This window comes from Pipra filicauda, unplaced genomic scaffold (assembly GCF_003945595.2).
Source record: "Pipra filicauda isolate LSUMZ 115617 unplaced genomic scaffold, ASM394559v2 scaffold112_size3218982_pilon, whole genome shotgun sequence".
Lineage (NCBI taxonomy): Eukaryota > Metazoa > Chordata > Aves > Passeriformes > Pipridae > Pipra > Pipra filicauda.
In genome coordinates this window covers 2214204-2224211 of record NW_024103574.1, presented here as the reverse complement: position 1 = coordinate 2224211, position 10008 = coordinate 2214204, and the positions used below count along the sequence as shown (strand labels likewise).

General features: G+C 43.1%; 1 long non-coding RNA gene across 2 annotated transcripts; it reads left to right on the top strand.

Annotated features, from left to right (window-relative positions):
* Nucleotides 1-2483: 2483 nt before the first annotated feature.
* LOC114000968 lies at nt 2484-9733 on the top strand. 2 transcript variants are annotated; one of them, XR_003545412.2, is made up of 2 exons: nt 2484-2708; nt 9541-9733. It is a non-coding gene; the product is annotated as an uncharacterized LOC114000968 (long non-coding RNA). The 2 variants fall into 2 exon arrangements; XR_005564297.1 differs by lacking the exon at nt 2484-2708 and adding an exon at nt 9273-9394.
* Nucleotides 9734-10008: the final 275 nt, after the last annotated feature.

Sequence of the window (10008 nt, the reverse complement as noted above, 5' to 3'; positions counted from 1 at the left end):
ACCCTTGATCCAACCCCGCCGTGGTTCCCAGGCCATGGCACTGATGCCACATCCAGTCTCATCTTAAAAACCTCCAGGGATGGTGAATCCACCACCTCCCTGGGTTATGGGCTGGTTATGTGTTCTTAGATTTCATCCCAAACAAGTGGCAAAAGACACCAAAAAACCTTGATAAAACTCATCAAAAGGGAAGACTTAACAATTACTGTGGAGCCTAAATTGAGGAGAGGATTTTGCAAATGAATTAGATTCTGCAGTGATCCCTTTCCTTCAAAATGATCTATTTTACTTTTACACTATGGAGCCCTCTCATTTATTTCCAGAGTCCATTTCTCCCCCTCTTTTCCTAAGGTGTGGCTATGTTGTGAATAATTGATGCTTCTCGTAGAAAAATATTTTCTTTATCATGTTGCAGAGTTTGGACTTCACCAACCCATTAACTCAAAATAAACTCCTAAGTATTCTACTGTCTGATCAGTGTCTGCATAGTGACATTTATCAGGAGAAAGAGAGACACAAGAAATAGTCAGTGACTGGAGATTCTTACAGACTGGAATAGTGACACTGTAATCTTGCTCGTTCCCTCCCTATACCTATCACCCCCTTTTCCAATCTCTATATTGTGTATGTCTCTATATTGTGTCTATATTTAGACACAGCTAAAACGACTGTTAGAAGTGTCCCTTGACATGTGTTCAAATCCAAACCACAGGTATTAAAATTCACTTAAAAAAAAAAACAACAACAACAAAAAAAGACAATTTAAGCATTTTCTGGTTCCAGGACATACAACAGAAAAGACATCACTATTTACTCAAATGTAAATAACAGGCACCGTGACCCGTCTGTAGCCAGGGTCTGGGCGTGTGCCCACGCTGGAGCCCCCTGTAAGCAGGGCAGCAGCCTGTTTGGCTGTTGAATGGTTTAGGATACAGGAATCTTTTCCCTGAGGTTAAAAAGCCTTTTAATACATAGTATGTTCTCTGTGTGTTAGTACTTCTCTGCTACAATCAAGTTACCTTTCAAACTCTTTTTTGATAAGCTTAGCGAATTGCATTCATTCTGTCCTTCACAGTAGGGCTTTTTTTTTCAAGCATTCAGATAATCTTTGTGGCTTTCTTCTTACACCGCCTTCATTTCTTCCACTGTTAGAAACACTTGACACCTGACTTGTAAGCAATATTCAAGTACTGGCTTCATCAAAAAAATTGCCTTCCTATTCCTACACACTGCCTTCCTGGATAGATTTTAAAAGTCTTCTTAATCCTGTTTACCTCACACACACAACAGACACAACAGTGTGTTGACTCAGTTGTTCAACATGATTTATAAGCACTTTTCAAAGTTGCTGTTTTCAAGCATATTGTCCTCCCCTCCATACTTAAAAATTTTATTTTTTAGACATACAGCTCTTCATGTGAATATATTAAAACAGCAGCTAACTGCACGAGTTTATTCTCTTTACCAAACTATCCATGTTACTCTGTGTGACTTCAGCATCATTATCTGTCGTGCTGTCAAATTTCTGTGTCATCTGCATATTTTGTCTATGGTGATTTTATATTTAAATATTAAAATATTTAAAGGGAATGCATAAAACTGGCATCACTTTTCTTATTGTGTCTTCCTTTGGAAGACACAATTTTAAACAGCCTCACTGTTGATGATTATTTCTCACTGGCATTATTTTTCTAACCCATCAGTTCCAGACTGTTTGTGCTACAGTGCCAGCTATTTCAAATGAGCAGTAGCATTTTGAGCTTGCTGGATTAACAAGCTAACAGTTAAAGCATATGATATCTCCACAGTAGGATTACATCTGTAATCTCTCAGAGAGTTAAATTAGGCCTATTTTCTATAAATTAATTGTATTAATTTAATTCTTTATCACTGAAATTGTTTGCCTTTTTCCTCTATTTCACCTGGATCATATCAAGTTAACAGGCCCTTTAACTACAAGTCCTTCAAAAATATTCCTAAATTATTCACTGGTTTCATGCTTCTGTAATTTTCTGAGCATTCCAAAATTAATCTCAAAAGCTGGTTAGTGTGTGTGAAGTGCCTCAGCCAAATGTGGGTTTTTTAAAGGACTTTCAGGTGTGAATGATCCCAACTTGATCATTTGAAAAAAAAAATTATTTTAGGAAAGTGGGTGCCACCTGTGTCCCTGAGGGGGAGGTGGGTACCTTGTGTACCGCTGAGGGGCTGTGTGACTCACTGAGAGGGACCTGAGTATGCCCTGTATCACTGAGGGGGAGGTGGGTGTTTTGTGTCTCTGAGAGGGAAGAGGGTGCCCCGACGGCTATGTGAGTGTCTCCTGTGTCCCTTTAGGGGCTGTGAGGGACACAGGGCAAAAAGGGTGCTCCGAAGGGTCACCGAGGATCCCTGAGGGTGCCCTGAGGGAGACCAGACGGGGCGGGGCGGGTCGGTCGCCGAGGCTGCGCTGCTTTTCCCGCCCCCCCTCAGCCCCCTCAGCTCCCTCAGCTCCCTCAGCTGCAGTGTCCCGCCACTCCCCGGTCCGTGAGGCGGGCGCAGGTGAAAGTTGCTTTGGAGAAATTCGGTAAAAGGTTGTGGAGTCGTCCTAGAGAAGATTTTGGGCTATTACAGAGGTAATACAGAGTGCTGAGCAGCAGCGTCAAAAGGGCAGCACGGTCTTTCAGTGGAGTTATTGAGGAAAAAGCGTCTTGAACTTCGTCACCCTTACTGAGGTAAGACAAAGGGGACTAAGAGTTTCAGAGAGGTAAAGCTGAGGGAACTTGGAAAGCACATGCAGGGGATGTTTTGAGGGAAGATGTCAGGTAAAATGTGAGGGACAGACTGAAAATCTTGGAGGGAAAAGCTGAGTAGGGGACATTTTGGGGGTTAAAATATGTGGTGTCCTGAGTGTCACTGAGGGTTTTAAGGGTCACAAGAGAAGGAGGCTGGTGCCTCCGGTATCACTGAGGGGAAGGAGGATGTGCTATTTGTCACTGAGGGGAAGGCAGGTTTCCCGCATGTTACTGAAGGGGGGAGGCAGGTGCCCGATGCGTCCCTGCGGATCTCTGAGGGGGAAGAGGGTGCCCCGAGGGCTACGTGAGTGTCTCCTGTGTCCCTTTAGGGGCTGTGAGGGACACAGGGCAAAAAGGGTGCTCTGAAGGGTCACCGAGGATCCCTGAGGGTGCCCTGAGGGAGACCAGACGAGGCGGGTTGGTCGCCGATGCTGCGCTGCTTTTCCCGCCCTCCCCTCAGCCCCCTCAGCCCCCTCAGTGTCCCGTCACTCCCCGGTCCGTGAGGCGGGCGCAGGTGAAAGGCGCTTTAGCGAAGCTGGATTAACGGCTGTGGAGTTGCACTAAGGCAGATTTTGACCTGTTACAGAGGTAATACAGAGTGTTGGGCAGCAGGGTGTTTCAGTAGAGTTATTGAGGGAAAAGCTTCTTGAAGTCCGTCACCCTTGGTGAGGTAACACAAAGGGGACTAAGAGTTTCAGAGAGGTAAAGCTGAGGGAACTTGGAAAGCACATGCAGGGGATGTTTTGAGGGAAGATGTCAGGTAAAGTGTGAGGAACGGACTGAAAATCTTGGAGGGAAAAGCTGAGAAGGGGATATTTTGCCTGTTGAAATATGTGGTGTCCTGAGCGTCACTGAGGGTTTTGAGGGTCCCAAGAGACGGAGGCTGGTGCCCCCTGTATCACTGAGGGGAAGGAGGATGTGCTATGTGTCACTGAGGGGGAGGCAGGTGCCCTGTGTGTCGCTGAGGGTCTGTGAGGGTCATGAAGTGCCCCAAGTGTCACTGAGGGGCTTTGAGGGTCAGTGAGGAAGAGGTGGGTGTCCGGTACATCACTGAGGGGAAAGTGGTTGCCTCGTGTGTTGCTGAGGGTTCTGGGAGGGTCACTGTGGGTGAAGAGGGTTCCCTGAGGGGCTGTGAGGGTGGCTGGGGGGAAAGCAGGTGCCTTGTTTGTTGATGAGGGTCACTGAGAGGCAATTGGGTGCCCCGAGTGTTGGTGAGGAACTTTGAGAGTCACTGAGGGAGAGGTGTGTGTTCTCTGTGTCCCTGAGGGGAAGGCAGGTTTCCCGCATGTTGCTGAGGGGGGAGGCAGGTGCCCGATGCGTCCCTGCGGATCTCTGAGGGGGAAGAGGGTGCCCCGAGGGCTACGCGTGTGTCTCCTGTGTCCCTTTAGGGGCTGTGAGGGACACAGGGCGAAAAGGGTGCTCTGGAGGGTCACCGAGGGGCCCTGAGGGTGCCCTGAGGGAGACGAGACGGGGTGGGGCAAAGCAAGGGCGGGTTGGTCGCTGCTGCTGCGCCGCTTTTCCGGCCCTCCCCTCAGCCTCCGGTGTCCTGCTCCTCCCCCGGTCTGTGGGACGGGAGCAGTTGAAAGGCGATGAAAGGTTGTGGAGTTGCCCTAGAGCAGATTTTGGGCTGTTACAAAGGTAGGGGTTGTTGGGCAGCAGGGTGTTTCAGTGGAGTTACTGAGGAAAAAGCTTCTTGAAGTCCGTCACCCTTGGTGAGGTACCACAGAGGGGACTGAGAGTTTCAGAGAGGTAAAGCTGAGGGAACTTGGAAAGCACATGCAGGGGATGTCTTGAGGGAAGATCTCAGGTAAAGTGTGAGTGAGGTGAAGTGTGAGTAAGGTGGTGAATAAGGCACAAACGCTGCCGGTGACACAATCAAGTGCCAGGGCAGAATTAAGGTTTATTACAAAACAATTTGGTTTAAATACAGCACTTAAACATGTCACATGATCTTCCAAACGACAATCAAGTATTGATTGAGCATGCGTGAGAAGGTGGAAAACTACAACTCCCATAATTCCTTGCCACATCTCCCCTTCTCTAAATAATTAACAAGTTGTAAAACAATACATTTTTTAAACATCCTTAATATAACCAATCTTATCTTATCTGTTTATAAAAACCAGGGCCTATCATCACAAGGCCTTTATTGAGCTGTTTACAACTTTATTGGTTTGTGCAATATTCAAGCAACCTTGAATTAGCCAGGGTTTGTAGATGTGTAGAATCTTTTATCTGAGGGTAATTTTGTGTGATTGGGTAAAGGCATCATCTTTATTTGAAAGGGAAATGTGTTGGGTTGTAGATGTTGTGTTTGAAGTAGTGTTGTTCGAGGTAGTGTTGTTGAATGAGTGTTTAAGATATCTTCCTGTAAAGTGTATTTGCATTCACACACACATACATATCTCCACTCAACTTTCTCATTCACATTCCGATGGCCACTGTTTCATTCTCTCCTAACACATGCATTCTTAAACCCTTTATTGTGTTTGAATCATGGAGTTTTGGGTTTGTATTGGTTACTGTTTGTGTGTTTCTTTTGGTTCTGTTTGTTTATTGCTTCTTTGTGATTGTTCCTGTTTTGAAGAAGTGTTAATGTAGATTTACACATATAGGGACCAGACCCATATCTCTTTCCCTCCCTTTTTTGTGTTTTTATAGCATGTTTCTCAATGTGTGGTGTGTTCCTTTTACTATTGTTGGTTATGTTTCTTCAAATCCAGTTTCTTCACTCATTTTTTCTGGTGATTGTTTCTGTTCTGAGGGAGGGCTAATATAAGGCCTGACACATTTAGAAGAGATCCTTTGTAATTTGGTACCCTTGGATACACAGGCATATATCCTCCCTCAAGTTCTGAGATCTACTGGTCCTGACCATTGCCTAGATATTAGATTTTTAATCATAACTGGTGCTTTGGAAGATGAAAGTATTTTGAGTTTTATGTTGTTATTCATACCTGCTATGGGTTTGTATCATCACAGTTTAAGAAATTTAGAACATATGATGCTTTCCATAAGCGTTCCTGGGGACTATATACCAACTCCCCTCTTTTTTGCCTTTGAAGCATTTCTTTTAGTGTGCAGTGTGCTCTTTTTACAATTGTTCTGTGGGTGAGTGCAGCATGTTTGTGGAATGGAATATCTTCTGATTTGCGAGATGTGTTTTAGCTTTTGTTGAATAACATACAGGATCATTGTTTGTGTTTATGGTTTTTGGAATGTTTAAAATTGCAAAACAAATTAGTATTTGGTAGTATCTTTTGCCTTTTTCTAGTGTGTGTTGTATTATTCTATCTGGAATGTGTGTGAATGGATGTGTCTTATGTAAGAGTTAGATTTTGTGTGATTAACAAGGAATTATGTGGTGTGTATTTTTCTAGGTAAATGAGGGTTAGTGAAATCTCGAAGGAAGGAGGCTTCGAGATGTGAAAGTAGCATAGCATGACTCAATTATAACATTCATAGGTTAATTACAAAACAATTTAAATGTCTTGCATGTATGAGTAAGTTGTAAAACTTACATAGAGTCCCGGTCCACGGTTTGTACCTTATTGTTCCGTTGTCTTCTTTAGTTTGTCCAGATGTAGATGGTCTTAGTGTCCCATTTACTTACTACATCTTTCGTTGTGTAGTTTTCTTTGTATTGGAGATTCCATTGTTGGTCCTGTTAAATTTTTTTTTGAATGGTTTACAGTCCCCATTTCTTAATAATATCAGTTAGAGCAACTGTAACCAGGTTTAATTCAGTCTCTCAGGTAGCTGCAATTTACAAGCAGCTATTTTGCACTCTTGTTGACATTATGTATGTTGTTCTGTGATTGCAAAATGTTTTGAGAATGTTTGAATGTAACAAATATGGGGATGTTTAAGATTCTATACTTATTATTTGAATAACATTGTTATGATAATTGCATGTATGTGGATGTATTTGAGAATTTGATAACTTCTAATAACTTTTATTTTTAATAATTCAAATAAAGCTACTGGGAAATTAATGAAAAAATAGGGAAAAAATTTTTAAAGCTGTAGTGTTTTGGTTTTGTGGAAATAAACTTAAATGTTTTTGGTTAAAATGACACCAATTTACATGGTGAAAGGCAATAGCAAGAGCTTTTAGGCAACAAAGAGAATTTTTCTCTCTCTTTACACTAAGAAGGTTTCAAATCTTTTTTTTCATCTTGAGTCCAGCAATTGATTGGTAATCAGCATGCAATCTATGCTGAAACAATCTGTGGGTAAATTTATTTAATTCAAATTTATCTTCCTAGTAAATTGCTTATATTGCTCCAGTTTTTATAATACGTGTAGCAATTTTGTTTGCTAATTGATAAAAGGTTTATCTTGCATTCTTTAGCATAACTAGAAGAATATGAAACTGCTAAACCTAATGAAAGTTTTGTATCAGCCAGTTTTATATTTAAAAAATATGAATTAATGAATATATTGGGCTTTAAAATGGTGAGATGCTAAATTTTATTCCATGTGTAAATGTTTTTAAACTATTTTCTACCCTTTATTTCTATTGTTAAGAAAACAATTTACAGTACTTTTAAGAAAACTGATTTGAAAACAAAAAAGAAAAAACCACAAATGTTAGAAGTAAAATTTATATTTTCTTGAAAATGTAAAATGCAGTGCTATGAGTGAATAGTTAATAAAGTTTTAGTTCGCTATGTTTTGCTTTCTTTTTCCCATATTATGTAAGAAAGAAGATTTTGAGTAAGAGATGAGAGGGGTTTGCTTGTCGTTTTCCTCACCAAAAGGCAAGTCACTTGTTTGTTTAGCCAAAGAGTTAGTAGGAAAGCTTTTATAGGAACAGGAATAGTGGTAGAAGATGACAAAATCTAATTCCACCCAGTTGTTAAGCAGTAAACCATTGTTATGTTTGAGGGGCAACACATTATTTCTTGTTTTGCAAAGGCAATTATACAAGAAGTGTTTTTTATCCTTTTCTTTAACTAAAAAGTCATTTGCAAAATCTTGGTTTTCAAAAGTTCTAATCTTTTTGCACTCTGAGACAGGGGTAAAAAGTATGAAAATCCATTTTTCTCTACCTAGAGAGATTGATAGATTAGTGAAGGGGTTTTTGTACGTAGCAAGGCTGTGTTTATATGGTTTTCTAGTGTTGTGTGTAAATGCATCACCTCTGTTTTAAGGAAAGGCCACTGTATCACGGATTTAGGGCTATTTGTTTCTTGGGCCACTTGTGGGTTTAGCTGCAGTGAAACTGCCTTTGGGAAAAATCCGCTGTTAATTGACTTCCTCTTTGACTGAGGCAGCCTCTGTTCTACAGAATGAGTGATTTCAGTGGGTCCAATGAAAACAGGGTTAATGTCTGGGCTATTGCTGGTTATGATGTCTCTGTTTTGTTTTGGGGGTGCTAGTTTAAGAAAACTTGTTAAACAGGTTTGGATGTTTTTTAAGAGCCATTGTGAGGTTACATCTGTTCTGTTGTTAAAATGTTTGATACTGCTGTCTTTGCCTGCCATTCTAATTGTTTAATTTGAGTATAGGCAAATTTATGCATGTTTGTTTTGAATGGATTTGGAGGTGTGTATTGCTGTATGTTGCAGCCTTGTGAGGCATCTTTGGGCTTGTGTTGTATGAGGGATTTGTTTGTTTTGCTTTATCAAGGCTTTTGCAGTGACTGTGTGTAAAGGTTTATGTGTTTCTGCAGTTGAAATTTTAATTGCTTGCTTCTTCTACTTGTTTAGGTTTGGCTTTCCATGCTGTGTATGGCATACTGTCTAACAGCATTTTAAAATAGTGAGAAGTAAATACTCGATTCAGGGTCCCTCCTAGTATTTCTATTCTTCCCCCCTGTAACACAAAAGAACCTTTTATAATAGTAGATAATTTGTCAATTAGTAAAGTTGTCCTTTTGTGAGTTAGTAAGTTAAATATGGTAGCTGATAGTTGTATGTCTGCTGTATTTTGCAATGTTACCTTTAGATTGTTGGTTGTGTCAGTAGGTGGATTGTGTTGTTCCAGCTGAAATTCTCGCAGCATAAAACCAACAGCTGCTATTGTTAGCAACGTAGCCAATATATATATTGTCCATTTTAACATTGGTAGCTTTGACTTCACTGATGGTCTCGGCTTGGGCAGGAATATGTTTTGTGTGCTTTCCCAGTCTGTATTCTCTTCTTCGAGCTGAAGTAGTAGCTGTAGCCATGTTTGCTGTTCTTCCTCTTCTGCAGGATCCAAAATTGCTTGTCTTCTTTCTGGTTCTCTCGTCTCACTGAGTTCGGTTTGCCACAGCTCAGCTAAGATTTCTAGGGTGTCAATTTCTAATCTTCCTCCTCCATCAGGCCGTCCTAGGCATAGAAGCTGTTCTGAGGCTGGTGAGGGCTGTGGGTTGGTTTCTTGGTAGGAGTGCCACGGTGGTGTTTTAACTGTTGTGCATTTGTTGTCTGTTGGTTGAACTGGTGGTGACGGAAGAGGCACTTTAACTTGCACCTCATGACAGGAGAAAGCTGGCTGTGTCCATTGTTCTACAGAAGTCTCACGGCAACTGCGCAGCCAAAGAGAGTTACTGGACCCCCCTGACCCCACAACAGCGGTCCATCCATTGCCTGCTCATCGCAACCCCTGCAGCTGACGCTGCTGCTGGTGCCCTAACCCAAGTGAAGTTTGGAGGGATTTGTGGAGGTGGGGGGGCCTGTGGGTGGGTAGTGGCTTGGACATCTCCCTCTGGGGGTATAGGGATGTTTTCCTTCTTGGGGAGGAGCTGATATTTCTGAGAATAAACTGTGTCCTCCTACTTTGGCAGAAGCGAGGAAGAAGAAAGAAGAGACTGGAGTGGAACTTCGAGGCAAGAGAAAAGAAGAAGAGCAGCAGCATAGAGCTAAAGAGTGGACCGGCGAGGCAAGAGCCAGGAAGAAGAGCGTCGGCTTCGCGCTCAAGAGGGGGCGGGAGAAGGGCCCTCTGGGCAAAGGCCCCTCCCTGGCATGACCCGGGGCAGGGATCCCTAAGAGTCCGGCGGGCAGCTTCCGGCTGCGCCGGCCGGCTTGGCGCTGGGCGACCTCCCTGTCAGCAGGGCCAGGTCCTTTGCTTTGCTTNCGGCGAGGCAAGAGCCAGGAAGAAGAGCGTCGGCTTCGCGCTCAAGAGGGGGTGGGAGAAGGGCCCTCTGGGCAAAGGCCCCTCCCTGGCATGACCCGGGGCAGGGATCCCTAAGAGTCCGGCGGGCAGCTTCCGGCTGCGCCGGCCGGCTTGGCGCTGGGCGACCTCCCTGTAAGCA